Raw genomic sequence first — 19,871 nt, forward strand, 5'->3', positions numbered from 1 at the left:
CAATGTCAACACACATAGACAAAATATATCACAATGTCAACACACATAGACAAAATATATCACAATGTCAACACACATAGACAAAATATATCATAATTTCAACACTTATAGACAAAATATATCACAATGTCAACACACATAGACAAAATATATCACAATGTCAACACACATAGCCAAAATATATCACAATGTCAACACACATAGACAAAATATATCACAATTTCAACACACATAGACAAAATATATCACAATGTCAACACACATAGACAAAATATATCACAATGTCAGCACACATAGACAAAATATATCACAATGTCAACACACATAGACAAAATATATCACAATGTCAACACACATAGACAAAATATATCACAATGTCAACACACATAGACAAAATATATCACAATTTCAACACTTATAGACAAAATATATCACAATGTCAACACACATAGACAAAATATATCACAATGTCAACACACATAGACAAAATATATCACAATGTCAACACACATAGACAAAATATATCACAATGTCAACACACATAGACAAAATATATCACAATTTCAACACTTATAGACAAAATATATCACAATGTCAACACACATAGACAAAATATATCACAATGTCAACACACATAGACAAAATATATCACAATGTCAACACACATAGACAAAATATATCACAATGTCAGCACACATAGACAAAATATATCACAATGTCAGCACACATAGACAAAATATATCACAATGTCAGCACACATAGACAAAATATATCACAATGTCAGCACACATAGACAAAATATATCACAATGTCAGCACACATAGACAAAATATATCACAATGTCAGCATACATAGACAAAATACAGCACTGTGTCAACACACAAACATAAAATACACCACTGTGTCAACAGGCAAAGAGAAAATAAGACCAACAACATTTAATTACTTTGTGGAAACAAGACATCATACATCATCTCAACACAAGACTAAGTGCGCTCTGTTTTATATATATATATATAAAGGTCTAGACACTTAATAGTCACAAAAGTTCCTGTGCAGTCTAGTGCTTATTCATACAGTTCTCAGTTCACCAACACTTTAATTAGTGTAATGTACTGTACTCCCACAGCCCAGAAACAAACATTAAAGAAAACACTTTTTCTGAACAGATTTGCAAACATCCATACTGAGCATTGAAGCTGATATACATCACGATTGCTATGTCCATAATGCCTGCACACACTGTTCATTGGAATAAAGCAAACAGATGCACCACTTGACTAAACATGCTTTGCCTTCCCTCTCACTGGCAGGACATCTGCACTGAATGATGTACAAGATGTGGTACCAGTTGTATTGAAAGTGGGATGGTCCTAAAACAGGACAACTTATTTACTGAATCTATTTACTACATTGATTCATGGGCTGTCAATTTCTCATGTCACCTAGCAATCACATTTCATGGTTAATTTGGCACTAGAGATTTATCAGAATGAATGAGATTGGTAACAAGCAGCTGTATAAATGTCTTTATGTACATTTGCCTTATCCAATATCCCACAACAGGCCATAACATGTACAGAGTTGTACCAAATACAATCAGATTCTAGCAGTATCACTCAGACACTTCATTATTAAATGAGAATGAGCATAAAGGCAATTTTATTGGAAAACATTTGATAGTGCATTTCAAGAAACTGTTTAAAATAGGTGATTAAAGTATAACAGATTTTATTAAAAGAACGCTTTAATTGTTAAAGGATGTTGACACATTTTGAAAGTGCAGGTTTTATACCATGTACATTTTTATATAAAACTAACAGATATTTCTTGAAGCAAGCTGTAACAAAGCAAATAAGTACTCTAGGCTTTATTGATCATTAGAAGAAGTTGCTTAAGTCTTTCAATACACTGGTAGCAACAATTGACCTTCATGTAAGTTTATGTCATTAAAATGTGTTCAGTATACATATTTCTTTGCTGTATTGTTCAGGTATCTGACATTATCTACTAGCTCTTGTATATGGAACTATTTATTTTCTGCAAGTCACAAAGAATGAATGTGATTAAGATTTCATATTTGTAATATTTGCTTATATTTCAGATTTAGCAGCACATGAAAGGCTTTAACAACATCTTCATTATTTTGTGATTGTTTAAACAGGAGTGCTCTGGCATTTGCCATCTATTATCAGGTCTGTGTTCACTTGGAATAGTAATGTAAGTCCCCGAACATAAAATAATGGACATATTAAAAATGTCAGTAACTTTAAGTCTTCTAATGATGATCACAAATATTTGCCAATCTTTAACCCTCTGACTGTTAACAAGCTGTTAGTCTTGTCAACATTTCTATACATACATATATGAACAATACAAAGTTGACAACACTTACCGCACATCCAAGTCCCTGTACAGTGGTCCCACAAATGGTCTCCGTTAACAAGTTACGGGCAAATTATGACATAGCATCCAATAATACCTCATAACACAACTTCATGATAAAATCAAATTTGATCCCCTCATCTCTCTATCCAGCATTACATGTTCTGGAGTGTGATATTTCATTTGTCAGGACTGGAAGAGCTCTGAGTAGTCAAAGATCACTATGGGTATAATACATGTATGTGTCAAAACTGTAACATGGCAGCAGATAATGTTGAAAACAAAACCACATTTACCTGTGCTTATGATGCACCATCCACTTTCAACAATTTTTCAATGATTATAGTGTTAACTGAATTAGTTTATATAAAACCTGGTGAGAATACTAAATATGGAATCAGAGTCAATGCCGCCTCGATATATCACATACGATACAGTGCTGGTTTTGGACAGATCCAAATTTTCCTTGGCATCACAAGCTGGACATTTATGTCTCAGAACAGGGCTTCATTCATCATTTGTACTCCTGGACATGAGTGTTGTCCTTCAGAATTGTGGAATCTGAAACACACAACAGAGGCAAATCAATGGTGATTCTCAGGTCTGGCGAGTTAGCTGATCACGGTTATATATCTATACAAATCACAGAGCTGCAATCAATAGCGTCTGTTACCATAAACACAGGTGACAAGCTTTGTCAGCAGGAACCACATCATGGCATCACTCTGTTCTACTGCAATCCTTTACACAATGCAGTACCACCAAATATAGGTCAGGTAACATGTATTTTAGTTAATGTGATGATACCCAAATTAGAACACTTTTTGAAGGAAATTGTAGAAGTTGTCTTATTTTTTATTTCCTGCTTTGGTCACATATCAGCTGTGCCTGTGTCTATAAGCACAATATAAAAAGGCATGCCAGGTTCAGCTTTACATTTCAACAGGTAGGGGTACTCAAAATGGAACGCCTCTTATATTCTGTAAATTTATAGATATAAAAGACATAATCTTGAATATATTTCTTCACTTTATAAAAGTTCACTAGCAGTCTCATAAATCTCAGTCATTTACCAATCAAAAAATTAATTTCAACAATAATTAAATTTCTTATAGAAACATAATAGAATATTTGTGTTGTCGCATGGCATCATTTCTCAGGATTTTTCAAAAATTTCATTTTTAAAATTTTACATAGAGATGATGAGCAACATAGACGACATGGACTTTTAAAAATGCCAGAATTATTCATGAATACCTTATCTTATTTAGAATAGTTAATATTCACTTGTATTGCAAAATAAAAACAAGATAACACAAAGCGTGACATTATCCCCTGTGCCCCATTGTTTAAAAGAAAGACACATAATCATAAATATATATTGATATTACAAGTTTAATTTCTAATTGTTCTTTTAAATTGTTCCATATAAACTATTGAAAAGCAGAACTTGCACTGGAGTACGAGCTTGATGCCTGTACAAAGTTTTGAGTACGGGGTAATTACCTTGAACAGTTTAACAGAACTGGCCTGAAAAAACTGAACTTTGTCACTTGGCCTATATGTATCCATGGTAACAGAAAAAAACATTGACTAGAGCATTAATCTAATATATACAGAAAGTTTTGTGGAGTTGGGTGTAATGGTTCCGCAGTTGCCTGGAAAGGAAAGTTAACACTTTTTTTTTTTTGACATTGCTTCCATGGTAACAGAAAAAATATAAAAAATGAAATGCTGTTGATAGCAAAAATCACAACTAGGCACTAATCTTATATATACAGAAAGCTTTGTTGAGTTGAGTGGAAGGGTTTTGAAGTTGTAGCCTGGAAAGGAAAGTACATATGGATGGGATGGACAGTCGATGGATGGATGGAGCCCCAATTAATATCCCCCACAAACATGTTTCCTAGGGGATGATTATGCATCAAGTATTTGAAAAGTGTTACAGCATCATGATGCACCTGCAAGCCAAAATCTTCTTAATAAAACAATTGATCTTTGTATTATAAAGCAGTTAGTAATGATGAAATATTGTAAACATTATTAACATTGTGGTATATGTAGGAATTAAGTGATTTCAGCATTTATCTGTGTCTTTAATACTACAACTTATAGGCACCAAATTCTAGATTAATTTTAAAGATTTCCATTTGCCCTTTTAACTTTGGACCTGATGTTAGTTGCCACTGGGGTACCTTCAATTCTGATTATTCTATACAGATTAGGTGGAGAGACATGAACCAGTTGGAAACACTACCACTAAAATATAATAGACAGTGGGTTATACGGTTATTAATTACAATGGCATAATTTCTGTTACGATTATTTCATCAATTCCTTTTGTAATAATTTTGTAACACAATACAATAGTGTTAATCAGAATGACAACACTAATATCACCATCCACCAGGATAATTAGTCCTCATCAGATATTAGCTCAATCTCATTAATAAATAAAGAGATTAAATAGCTATCAAGGGAGATAATCTGTGCTGATTTCTCCCATTAGCCTAAGAGGAAGAAGGCCAACATTCAAAGTAACTTAATCGTTACTGAAATGAGCAGTAAAGTCCAAGAGTACCAGGACAATCAGGAGCATTTTATTCCATAGTGAACTACAACAGAATCATGTGTCCATACAATGGATGCCACTGGACTTATTTATTTTGAAGAAAGCAAAATGGATAAATCCCATTTAATTGAAGCAAGCTAAACTGTTGACTTTTCCTTACTAAACTTGTGTTTCCTGAAAATTGTCAGTACATCTAATCTGCATCATAGTATAATAGTAATCCTGATCTATTAAAGGTATCATGTCAATAGAAATATTTGAACTTAAAGCTGTCAACTCCTTAACTCCAGTTTATGAGCCAATCATTATCAATTCTCATTTCTAACCTAATTTTGTTTTTCACATCATGATGATTTGTCATACATAATGACAAGTATGCAGTGAAAGGTTTAGACAATGATGTTTGACTAAGTAAATAGGTCTATATTGGGAAGAAGACAAAAAAGGATGTAAATTTAACTTGTATTGGAGACATTAGACACATATTGACAACAGTCCCCTAAATTAGTGAAAGCTGATAAGACACAGCATCAGTTCACACTCAATAGATATATAAACAACATATATAGCCTCCGAGCAAACACATATACATGTATAGCAGTCACCATGCAACATGATATAATTGTCATGTAGACTGTACCTGACACTGAAACAGGACACACTTATATAGAAGAATTACAGACATCGGTAAAAAAACCCATTTCTTTACCATAATTTTAAACATGATTTACATTTGTTGTTCAAACAAAGCAGGTAACCTTTGTTTGATAATATCACCTAATGTACTGATATTATATAGACTGACAAGGATAAAACACCATTAATATCCAGAATACCTTTGTTTGATAATATCACCTAATGTACTGATATTATATAGACTGACAAGGATAAAACACCTTTAATATCCAGTATACCTTTGTTTGATAATATCACCTAATGTACTGATACTAGATAGACTGACAAGGATAAAACACCATTAATATCCATTGAGTAACTTTGATACTGATAATATCACCTTTAATATGTACTGATAATATACTAGATAGACTGACAAGGATAAAACACCTTTAATATCCAGAATAACTTTGTCTGATAATATCACCTAATGTACTGATACTAGAAAGACTGACAAGGATAAAACACCTTTAATATCCAGAGTAACTTTGTCTGATAATATCACCTAATGTACTGATACTAGATAGACTGACAAGGATAAAACACCTTTAATATCCAGAATACCATTGACTGATAATATCACCTAATGTACTGATACCTTTATATAGACTAGATAGACTGACAAGGATAAAACACCTTTAATATCCAGAATACCTTTGTTTGATAATATCACCTAATGTACTGATATTATATAGACTGACAAGGATAAAACACCTTTAATATCCAGAATACCTTTGTTTGATAATATCACCTAATGTACTGATACTAGATAGACTGACAAGGATAAAACACCTAATGTACTGATATTATATAGACTGACAAGGATAAAACACCTTTAATATCCAGAATACCATTGACTGATAATATCACCTAATGTACTGATACTAGATAGACTGACAAGGATAAAACACCTTTAATATCCAGAATACCATTGACTGATAATATCACCTAATGTACTGATACTAGATAGACTGACAAGGATAAAACACCTTTAATATCCAGAATAACTTTGTCTGATAATATCACCTAATGTACTGATACTAGATAGACTGACAAGGATAAAACACCTTTAATATCCAGAGTAACTTTGTCTGATAATGTACTGATACTAGATAGACTGACAAGGATAAAACACCTTTAATATCCAGAATACTTTTGTCTGATAATATCACCTAATGTACTGATACTAGATAGACTGACAAGGATAAAACACCTTTAATATCCAGAATAACTTTGTCTGATAATATCATAATGTACTGATACTAGATAGACTGACAAGGATAAAACACCTTTAATATCCACCTTTAATATTACTAGATAGACTGACAAGGATAAAACACCTTTAATATCCAGAATACTTTTGTCTGATAATGTACTGATACTAGATAGACTGACAAGGATAAAACACCTTTAATATCCAGAATAACTTTGTCTGATAATATCACCTAATGTACTGATACTAGATAGACTAACAAGGATAAAACACCTTTAATATCCAGAATAACTTTGTCTGATAATATCACCTAATGTACTGATACTAGAAAGACCAACAAGGATAAAACACCTTTAATATCCATAATAACTTTGCCTGATAATATCACCTAATGTACTGATACTAGATAGACTGACAAGGATAAAACACCTTTAATATCCAGAATAACTTTGTCTGATAATATCACCTAATGTACTGATACTAGATAGACTAACAAGGATAAAACACCTTTAATATCCAGAATAACTTTGTCTGATAATATCACCTAATGTACTGATACTAGATAGACTGACAAGGATAAAACACCTTTAATATCCAGAATAACTTTGTCTGGTAATGATTAAGATATCACCTAAAGTACATACATATACAGAATGACAAGAAAGAAATATCTTTAATATTCAGAATCTGTAATCCTTTCACTACACTGTACTTCCAACTTGGCAGACCTTTCCTGCAGTACTATCTGGCTATTATACCACCCACACAACGTTCTACTCGGCAAACATCATGGTAAAACAAACAAGGCTGGCCTGCTGTGATGCAGTCATTATTTCCCTAATATAAGTGTTTAAGTTGGCACATCATACCTTAAACATGACTTATACTGATATTACTAACCTTAGTATACACCCCTCTAAATAAGCCCAATACAAACTACATTATCAATAACTCATTCAAAATTCAAATACTATGTAATGATATGTCATGTACATTTTTAATAGGTATATCATATGGTATCATTTTGCCAGCAAGGACATGGCAAAATATATCTACAGTATATACCCATCACATGTGCTGGAAAGAAACTTATTTTTTGTAGTATAGTAATTCATCCAATAAGTTATACACATTCTTTCTTGATATCTGAAGAAATATCAAGATTTTAAAATCTGCATTTTTGATATCTTGACGATAGGCAGGGACTTTTAACCCATCGTCAATATAATATATCTCAGTAGCTGTTCAACCTTGATTGACAACATAATTATGCCCAATAACAACTCTACAATAATTAAGACTATGATAATATATCCCTGACAAAACTAAACAAATACACAAACATTGATGACAACCATCCCCTAACTATTCAGCAACAAAAACCCAAATTCTGAATGACCACATTTCCATGACAACTCGGCAACAACTTCCCAAACCTCAACAATTAACTGAAACTGACTGCAATACTTTAACAAATCTATATTTACCTTTTTCACTCGCTGGTAAGGATGAAATGACACCTTAACTTGGAACAAAGTATAGTAACGCATCCCAAGTCTACAGTGTAAACTATCATTGAAGCATTAATTTGGTGAATTTTCTTTTTGTCAATTGTAGTTGCAAATATATATAAAAATATCAATTAATTTTGAAATATCAAAACAATAATTGACTTTGGTTAAATTTATGATTAAATCATTGCCCTTTCCCAGCGTTTTGTAGCTGCTTCAATTACACAGCTAACGACTCGTGATTATTAAATTTCAGTTATATATACCTATTTAAAGCGTGCAGTGGGTATTCTAAATGCCTTGGTAATACCTATCTTTGAGTTTCTCGTAAAGGGTCCAACTTAAAGTATGATGTAAATGGGAATTTTATTTCCGAGAAAACAATTAAGGATCAAAAACAAAACATTTGTAAAAATCAATTGACAGGTATATATCATTTTTATAATGAATACAAAGTTTTGTAGTATATCACTAAAAAAAGAAAAGAATCGATCATCAGAGACCCTTTATGTAAGCGAGGAACAGAACAACTTCAGATTCTCACAAATATCTCTTCACATGCTGAGACAGATATCCTAGTCAGCAAAAATGAATCTCATGGTGCTTACAAGTACTGTATTGTTCAAGTTTCAAGATTCAAGACGAAATTTGAAAAAGTACAGTTGTAAACCTTTGGTGAGAATCCTCTATTGAATTCTTATTGGTAGATTAAAGGCCCATAAATGGTCAATGCATTTTAGAGGAAATATACTTTGAAGGTATACTTGCAAGTTCTCTGAAAAAGGAACCTTGAATATGTCATTTTATTGGTCATATATCATATAGATGATACATTATCTGCCATGTTTTACAGTGCGTTACTCTCAAACTCACCTTCTATCCACGGACAGACACCATGGTTCTAGTAAATACTGAATTTATCTGCAATAAGCCAATGCCTGGTAATAAGCCCATCCACATATATCAAAGTTTCATTAAGAATGCCAGCAAGTGCTGTAAATTGTCCTGTGATAAGTTCGTCTTCCAATTTAAAGTCAGAGGTCATGACATTTTTGGGAATATCCTCTGACCATATCCCAGATAAATGTCAAGGCTAATTAATTAGGTAATCCTAATTAATAAAATGAAATGTACATGTAAAAACTGACCTCATCAGTCTACAATGACTATTGATAAAGCATCACATGATAAATCAGTCTTCAGCCTACTGTGGAAAAAAAACTGCTGACATAGATATTGAAACACTCATTATTTTGTACATCCATCAACATACTGCCAAAAAAAAAAAAAATAAACGAACAAAAAAAAACCCTCACACTTCAGCTACTTATAATTGAAATTTGTAGAAACACTGCAACATCAATATCTTTCCAATTGGCTTTGCGGTGTGAAAAGCAGGATCTATCTTCCAGAAGAAAAATTAAGCTTGTCATCTAGAATTATGTTGTCAGCATCTCGCAACAGTATAAAATGACCTTGTCTCTCATAAACCAACTAGCATATCCTATAGTGAGGCTGATTATATGAAACCAAATTACAGGCGAGCAACCCCTGAAAATTACCACTCACATACTATAATTTGGTTTTCTCAAAACACACACACTCTAGCTTTCTTTCCCATGTTTCAAATTTCACAGCCAGCTATGATCACTGGGGTTATATCGCCAAGGAAAGTTGGTAAAATATCTCTCAATGATAATTCAATTTCTTTCTGAGCCAGAAGAAATCAGCTTTTGTCAGGAAACTCTGTAAGATTTCATTTAGCAAGGAATCTATTTTTGTCATATTCTTGAGAAAGACTAGAATCAGCATGCAGCTTTAAGTCAGTTCCTTTTCGGCTTTCTCAAATATTAGATCTAGACTATAACATCTGCCGATAGCTTGTTTACAGATTACTTGTCCTTTGGTCATGTAGAAACTAACAATGTATCTTTGTATTGCATCCAAACACTTCAAAGTATTCAGGAAATATGTAGAATCATTGTCCTTACGGGCAATTCATTTGATATGCAACAATAGTAGTACATGTAATTGGCATTAAATTGATCAACCAAGCATTAGCAAAACTGGATAACATTTAACCTTTTCAGCGTTTAGATTGCCAAGCCTGAAAATGGCCTAGAGAAACAGACAATAGAGAATGTAAAAATTTTATATCACGATGTCCAGATTTTCTTCGCTGATCTGAAAATGGCCCAGAGAAACAGACATTGTAGAACATACAAACTGTATCACGATGTCTAGATTTTCTTCACTGATCTGAAAATGGCCCAGAGAAACAGACATTGTAGAACATACAAACTGTATCACAATGTCCAGATTTTCTTTGCTGATCTGAAAATGGCCCAGAGAAACAGACATTGTAGAACATACAAACTGTATCACGATGTCCAGATTTTCTTTGCAAATGGTCCAGAGAAACAGACAATGTAGAACATACAAACTGTATCACTATGTCCAGATTATATACCTGGCATAGCATCATATTGTGAACCATGGGGAACTTAACCAAGTCAAAAAACCATTATGGTGAAATTTTTAATTGACCCCCCCCCAAAATTTAAGTATGAAAAATAACAAAGGGCAATAACTCCTAATTTATGCAAAAGAGAGTGATGTTTAGATCTATCTACTTATGAAGTTTAATGTTAACACCTCTTACAGATTTTGTGTTATACTCCAGACAAAATAATAATGGACAGACAAACAGACAGCATAAAAAAGGGTGGGGTAGGGGGCTTCACTTTACCATGACCATAATACCCCATAGCCATGGTAAAGTAACCACCCTCCCCCAACCCCACCTGCCCCACACTAATTTTCCCCAACTGAGACATAGTTTTTGTTATTTATGTGTTTTCATGGTGCAATAATTGGTGGAAAAAACTTGACTAATTTTTACAGTTTTCAGCAGGACACCTTTAAGATTCTTTTTTTTTTTTTGAGAATTTCGACAAAAAGAATGTTATGTTTTCTATTTTTTCTCAAACTAAAAAAAAAAGTAACAGTATAAATCTACAGCACAATGTTATTAAATGCAACTCAAAGCTGATTGGATGATACTATTTTGTTTTATTCCATGATTACAGATGCATAAGTAGTATTGTCCAATTTGCATTATCGACTCAAATATCATGGAGTTATCAGATTTCTACAAGTCACACACATCATAGGGATACAAGTCACACACATCATGGGGATACAAGTCACACACATCATAGGGATACAAGTCACACACATCATAGGGATACAAGTCACACACATCATGGAGATACAAGTCACACACATCGTGGGGATACAAATCACATACATTATAGGGATACAAGTCACACACATCCTGGGGATACAAGTCACACATATCATGGGGATACAAGTCACATACATCATAGGGATACAAGTCACACACATCATAGGGATACAAGTCACACACATCATAGGGATACAAGTCACACACATCATGGGGATACAAGTCACACACATCATGGGGATACAAGTCACACACATCATAGGGATACAAGTCACACACATCATAGGGATACAAGTCACATACATCATAGGGATACAAGTGACACACATCATGGGGATACAAGTCACACACATCATGTGGATACATGTCACACATATCAAGGGGATACAAGTCACACACATCATGGGGATACAAGTCACACACATCATGGGGATACAAGTCACACACATCATGGGGATACAAGTCACACACATCCTGGGGATACAAGTCACACACATCATGGGGATACAAGTCACACACATCATGGGGATACAAGTCACACACATCATGGAGATACAAGTCACACACATCATGGGGATACAAGTCACACACATCATGGGGATACAAGTCACACACATCCTGGGGATACAAGTCACACATATCATGGGGATACAAGTCACACACATCATGGGGATACAAGTCACACATATCATGGGGATACAAGTCACACACATCATGGGGATACAAGTCACACACATCATGGGGATACAAGTCACACACATCATGGGGATACAAGTCACACACATCATGGGGATACAAGTCACACACATCATGGGGATACAAGTCACACACATCATGGGGATACAAGTCACACATATCATGGGGATACAAGTCACACACATCATGGGGATACAAGTCACACACATCATGGGGATACAAGTCACACACATCATGGGGATACAAGTCACACACATCATACAAGGGGATACAAGTCACACACATCATGGAGATACAAGTCACACACATCATGGGGATACAAGTCACACACATCATGGGGATACAAGTCACACACATCATGGGGATACAAGTCACACACATCATGGGGATACAAGTCACATACATCATAGGGATACAAGTCACACACATCTTTGGGATAAAAGTCACACACATCCTGGGGATACAAGTCACACATATCATGGGGATACAAGTCACACACATCATGGAGATACAAGTCACACACATCATGGGGATACAAGTCACACACATCATGGGGATACAAGTCACACACACATATCACACATATCATAGGGATACAAGTCACACACATCCTGGGGATACAAGTCACACACATCATGGGGATACAAGTCACACACATCATGGGGATACAAGTCACACACATCATGGGGATACAAGTCACACACATCATGGGGATACAAGTCACACACATCATGGGGATACAAGTCACACAAATCATGGGGATACAAGTCACACACATAAATCATAAGGAAACAAGTCACAAAAATCATGGGGATAGAAGTCACACACATCATGGGGATACAAGTCACACACATCATGGGGATACAAGTCACACACATCATGGGGATACAAGTCACACACATCATGGGGATACAAGTCACACACATCATGGGGATACAAGTCACACATATCATGGGGATACAAGTCACACACATCCTGGGGATACAAGTCACACATATCATAGGGATACAAGTCACACACATCCTGGGGATACAAGTCACACACATCATGGGGATACAAGTCACACACATCCTGGGGATACAAGTCACACACATCCTGGGGATACAAGTCACACACATCATGGGGATACAAGTCACACACATCCTGGGGATACAAGTCACACACATCATGGGGATACAAGTCACACACATCATGGGGATACAAGTCACACACATCCTGGGGATAAAAGTCACACACATCATAGGGATACAAGTCACATATATCATAAGGATACAAGTCACACACATCCTGGGGATACAAGTCACACACATCTTGGGGATACAAGTCACACACATCATGGGGATACAAGTCACACACATCATGGGGATACAAGTCACACACATCATGGGGATACAAGTCACACACATCATGGGGATACAAGTCACACATATCATGGGGATACAAGTCACACACATCATGTGGATACATGTCACATATATCAAGGGAATACAAGTCACACACATCATGGAGATACAAGTCACACACATCATGGAGATACAAGTCACACACATCATGGGGATACAAGTCACACACATCATGGGGATACAAGTCACACACATCATGGGGATACAAGTCACACACATCATGGGGATACAAGTCACACACATTATGCAATTAAGTTAACAGATTGAAACTAACTAAAATCCAGTATTAAATTCCTTGACTCCATAATAATGTTTTCAAAATGTCAACACAAATATTGGAAATAAAATCTCAGCAAACATTCCTGTGAATCAGATCATTTACATAATACAATAACATTTCTTCCTATCTGTAATTGCTGTCACCCAAGTTGAACACTGTAAATCAATCATAATGTCAGATTTTTCAGTTGCGTTGCTGCCTCCTTTCAGTGTGTAATATAAAAGCAATTCGTATTTCTGAAATACTAATGCTTTGGAAAGTAAACAGTTCTTGATGTGTGATTGCTCAGATGTACAATTATATCTTTTAATTATTCACACAGCTGCTCAATTGAAGCAAGCAAACCAAACCTCATCTGTGGTGGTATGCCTGTATCACTGATGAGAACACTTTATACAGAGAATCTATTGTCTGGGACCCTGCATCATTAACCTTTATCAAATAAATGACTGAATTGATTAAAGTTATCTCGTACTGAACAGCAACTTTGATGGAGTTTGAAGCGGTGGTTTAAAATTTACCTCAGTTAAAGGTGAGGGTTCAAATCAGACTTGTATATATCACTCAGCCCAGACATGTAGATCATGCTACTTATGCTCCTAGTTGGATTATTACCCTGGAGACCCAGGGTTGATTTCTCTGTGGGGAGACCCAGGGTTGGTTTCTCTCTGGGGAGACCCAGGGTTGATTTCTCTCTGGGGAGACCCAGGGTTGGTTTCTCTCTGGGGAGACCCAGGGTTGGTTTCTCTCTGGGGAGACCCAGGGTTGATTTCTCTCTGGGGAGACCCAGGGTTGATTTCTCTCTGGGGAGACCCAGGGTTGGTTTCTCTCTGGGGAGACCCAGGGTTGGTTTCTCTCTGGGGAGACCCAGGGTTGATTTCTCTCTGGGGAGACCCAGGGTTGATTTCTCTCTGGGGAGACCCAGGGTTGATTTCTCTCTGGGGAGACCCAGGGTTGGTTTCTCTCTGGGGAGACCCAGGGTTGATTTCTCTCTGGGGAGACCCAGGGTTGATTTCTCTCTGGGGAGACCCAGGGTTGGTTTCTCTCTGGGGAGACCCAGGGTTGATTTCTCTCTGGGGAGACCCAGGGTTGGTTTCTCTCTGGGGAGACCCAGGGTTGGTTTCTCTCTGGGGAGACCCAGGGTTGGTTTCTCTCTGGGGAGACCCAGGGTTGATTTTTCTCTGGGAAGACCCAGGGTTGAGTTCTTCCTATAGAGATCCAGGGTTGACTTCCCTGTTGGGAGACCCAACATTGTTAGGCGTTACGTCAAACTTTCTAAAGCATGTTTACATTATATATCCAGAAACATCAGTTAAGAGATGAAATGGTCCTTTTAAAAATAACTTACGAAAACAATGTGATATTGAAAATTCAAAATTAACTTGCTATGAAGAATAGTTAACTTCATTTCAAATGTAGAAACAATAAAAGGCAACGATAACGATATTTCTCTGGGGAGACCCAGGGTTAATTTCCCACTGGGGAGAACCCAGGGCTGCTTTCTCCATAGGGAGACCCAGGGTTGGTTTCTCTATGGGGTAATCCAAGGTTGATTTCTCTCTGGGGAGACCAAAGGTTGAGTTTTTCCTAAAGAGACCCAGGGTTGATTTCCCCGTGGGGAGACCCAGGTTGATATTTCTCTGGGGAGAATTAGATTTGATTTCTCTCTGGGGAGAACCCAGGGTTGCTTTCTCTCTGGGGAGACCCAGAATTGATTTCTCTCTGGGGAAACCCAGGGTTGGTTTCTCTCTGGGGAGACCCAAGGTTGCTTTCTCTCCGGGGAGACCCAAGGTTGCTTTCTCTCTGGGGAGAACCAGGTTTGATTTCTCTCTTGGGAGAACCAGGTTTGATTTCTCTCTTGGGAGACCCTTGGTTGATTTCCCTCTGGGGAGAACCCACAGTTGCTTTCTCCGTGGGAGACCAAGAGTTGATTTCTCTCTCTATTGAAACCTATTTTTGATTTCTCTCTGGGGAGACCCTTGGTTGATTTCTCTCTGAGGAGACCCAGGGTTGATTTCTCTCTGGGGAGACCCCAGTTTGATTTCTCTCTAGGGAGACCCCAGTTTGATTTCTTGTTTGGTTTTCTAGCAGGAATGTGATTTTCTGGCTCCATTTCATGCCATTTCACACCTTGAGCCAGGACTGAAAACATGAACACACTATTCCTATATAAACCAGGAGACAATACATGTATAGGAATATCATAACTTCAGTAACAACACAACTGAACCCTGTTTATAATAATCACAGAAAATCATACTTAAGAATACTTATAGTAACATTGTTTTTGTTGTAAATTACTGATCATACATTTAAAAATGTTTACACATGTGACCTTTCTTTCTGTGATCCAGCATTTTGTCAGGAAAGAAGGACTGGAGGTTTGGTGGTATATCTAGTTGGGGTTGGGATGCATCGTGAGAGGCTTGGTATGGGTATTTGTACCTGGATGGGGTTGGGTGCTTGGAGGGAGATCTGATGGGGTACAGTACTTGATGGAAAGCTTGGTTGTTGTAGGGTGCTTCGTATCAGACCTAATGAGGTTACTTAAGATTTCAGGGTGTTCGTCCACTGATAGGCCAAAAGGCCATGATAGTGGACGTAAAACCCATTAGATAAATGGTGGAGGTTATTGGGCAGCACGGTGGAGAGTGAAGTTCTTGTTGGGACGCTTGATGAAGAGAGTTTGTTTGATGGGAGGCCCAGGAGGGTAGGGTGCTTGCTCGGAGGTTCAGTGGGGGTTGGATGCTTGGTGAGAGGTCTGATGGGGGTAATATGCTGGGTGGGAGGACCGTGAAGGTACAGTGCTTGGTGGGAGGACCGTGAAGGTACAGTGCTTGGTGGGAGGACCGTGAAGGTACAGTGCTTGGTGGGAGGACCGTGAAGGTACAGTGCTTGGTGGGAGGACCGTGAAAGTACAGTGCTTGGTGGGAGGACTGTGAAGGCACAGTGCTTGGTGGGAGTTTTACATTGATAACTAATGAAGAACAAACAAAGGACAGAAAAGTTTTCCAAACGTGAGAGTCGTTGGATCTGATGAATGTTCCCCAAAACAATTGTTAATTTACATCTTATGTACAGACAAGGTCATTTAAAGATGTGCCAGGTATAGATGGTGGAGAAAAGCTGGAGTTCCTGGAGAAAAACCATCAACCTGTCCCTTTTAGGCCTCAAACCCAATGACACAGAGACGGAGGGCTAGTAATAAAGACAATCCTTAGCCATTAAACCACTGTGGCCCCTAAAATATTTATAAAAGGGCAATAACTAAGGCCTTGAATCTTATAAACTGCACATAGCCTTAGTATAAATGATGTACACATACACAGCATGTTTCATGATCCAAGCTTAAATGTTGGAAAAAATTATGCTCCAGACACAAAAAAAGGACAGACGGAAAGATGGAAGGACAAAGTGGCAACTATATGCTCTCAAAAAAATTTCCAGGGAACATTAAACTGTCAAGTCACATATCTACCACATAGGATGTCTTTTTTTGTGATTTATCCTTCAGAAACATTTCAAAAGATATTTCAGTATTGTAATAGTACAGTTACTATCTTACAAACACAGAAGCAGCGAGGATTATTCGCTGGTATGTTTTTCTGTGGTGCATTTGACTTAATGGGAAATTGTATTACACTGTACCACTATGGTATATTCTAGAGTACATGTAAATTGTGGATAAGGTACATCATAACAACATTAAGACCTGTATGTTTCCCTACCAGTACTAACGCTGTGTATTAGCTGTCAGACTGCTAGCTGCCACTGGTCTTCCAATTAGCCAGAGTGATATATAAGTTCTGCAAGACTTAATTACAAGTAAATACTGTTGTTGATTTTTGTTTACATAAATACTTAGTTAACATTTAATCACCATTGTGTTAACATTGGTGTCTTAATCATTAGAATTTGCTGAACTTACTTCAGATAACAATCTTGTGAAAATTTTGGTCAAATTTTTCTAATTGTCTTTACATTGTATGTAGTTACATCTACAAAATTAACATTTTTTGCAATTTTACAGATTTTCTTCGCATTGTATCTTTCAAAACTGAATTTCAGGACCAGTTTTATTCCCTGTTATCTATTAGAATCTTAAAAAATAATATGCCCTTCACAACCATCTCCATTAGAGGCATCAATACTTTATAACTAATGACAAAAAATAATAACATGAACAGTTTTATTTCATATTCCGATCCAATTGTTTAAAAAAAATGTGATTAAAACTCTGAAGCCAAAGACTTGTAGGAATTGAGCAACCCATCTTAAAAGGTATAAAAAATTCCATCTGGGCGTTTCTCCATGAAACAAGCCTGATGGAATGATCTGAAGCTATTGTGAGTTTGCAGAACTAAAATATTTGGCTCTCTATTAGATAAATAGATTACATATATAAACAATTAAACCAAACATTTGTAGAAAGTTTTTGATCAGCATAAAATACATATGTATATCAAAACTGGACTATTTACAAATAAATCATTCTCTGTTTAGATATCTTGTGTATCAATTTATCTAAATCATGTAAATTTAAGAAAATTGTGAGGAAGTGCTTGTAGCATATGAAGCTGATCTGTTACTACAACGAAGCGTGGCAGCTGTGCTGACGATAGCTGTAGAAACAATCACAGGCGATGGTAATACTTACCATCCTTATCTCCAGAACAGTCTGGTTATACAATATACAATATTGCCAATTCATACCCTTGTCAGCTTTATGTATAGTGGTAAAACTTTTCTTTAGTAATTTCAGATAATTCTTTTCTTTTAAAGCATTGATTTAGCAGGTACATTAATCGCCATTGTATTCGGTGTCACTATTCAATAGGATTGATTAGCAGATTAAGTTACATACAGGAGACAGATGATATTTACATAAGAATGAAGACCTTCTATAAAACAACATTTGATCCTGATTATTACATCTAACCATTGAATTTCTACCTGAACTGTGAAAGCACTCTATTTTGAATATAAAACCCTGAAATGTTAAAATCCAATGATTTCTATATCAGCATGCAACTGACACCTTTTCTTTTCAACAAAGATCTAAAACAAGCACAAGTTGAATGTTTGTATCTCACGAAGAGGATCTGTTTTTTCTATATCATCTTCTGAATAATCCCTACCCCTTCCTATATTTGACTGATACCTACCCCTCCCTATATCTGTCTGATACTTACCCCTCCCTATATCTGACTGATACCTACCCCTCCCTATATCTGTCTGATACCTACCCCTCCCTATATCTGTCTGATACCTACCCCTCCCTATATCTGACTGATCCCTACCCCTCCCCATATCTGACTGATACCTACCCCTCCCTATATCTGACTGATACCTACCCCTCCCTATATCTGACTGATACCTACCCCTCCCTATATCTGTCTGATACCTACCCCTCCCTATATCTGACTGATACCTACCCCTCCCTATATCTGACTGATACCTACCCCTCCCTATATCTGACTGATCCCTACCCCTCCCTATATCTGACTGATACTTACCCCTCTCTATATCTGACTGATCCCTACCCCTTCCTATATCTGACTGATACCTACCCCTCCCTATATCTGTCTGATACCTACCCCTCCCTATATCTGACTGATACCTACCCCTCCCTATATCTGACTGATACCTACCCCTCTCTATATCTGACTGATACCCACCCCTCCCTATATCTGACTGATACCCACCCCTTCCTATATTTGACTGATCCCTACCCCTCCCTATATCTGACTGATCCCTACCCTTCCCTATATCTGACTGATACCTACCCTTCTCTATATCTGACTGATACCTACCCCTCCCTATATCTGACTGATACCTACACTTCCCTATATCTGATTGATCCCTACCCCTCCCTATATCTGACTGATA

The sequence above is a fragment of the Ylistrum balloti genome, unplaced genomic scaffold, assembly GCF_031769215.1.
Source record: "Ylistrum balloti isolate Yb309-2 unplaced genomic scaffold, AGI_CSIRO_Ybal_v1 Utg369992, whole genome shotgun sequence".
NCBI lineage: Eukaryota > Metazoa > Mollusca > Bivalvia > Pectinida > Pectinidae > Ylistrum > Ylistrum balloti.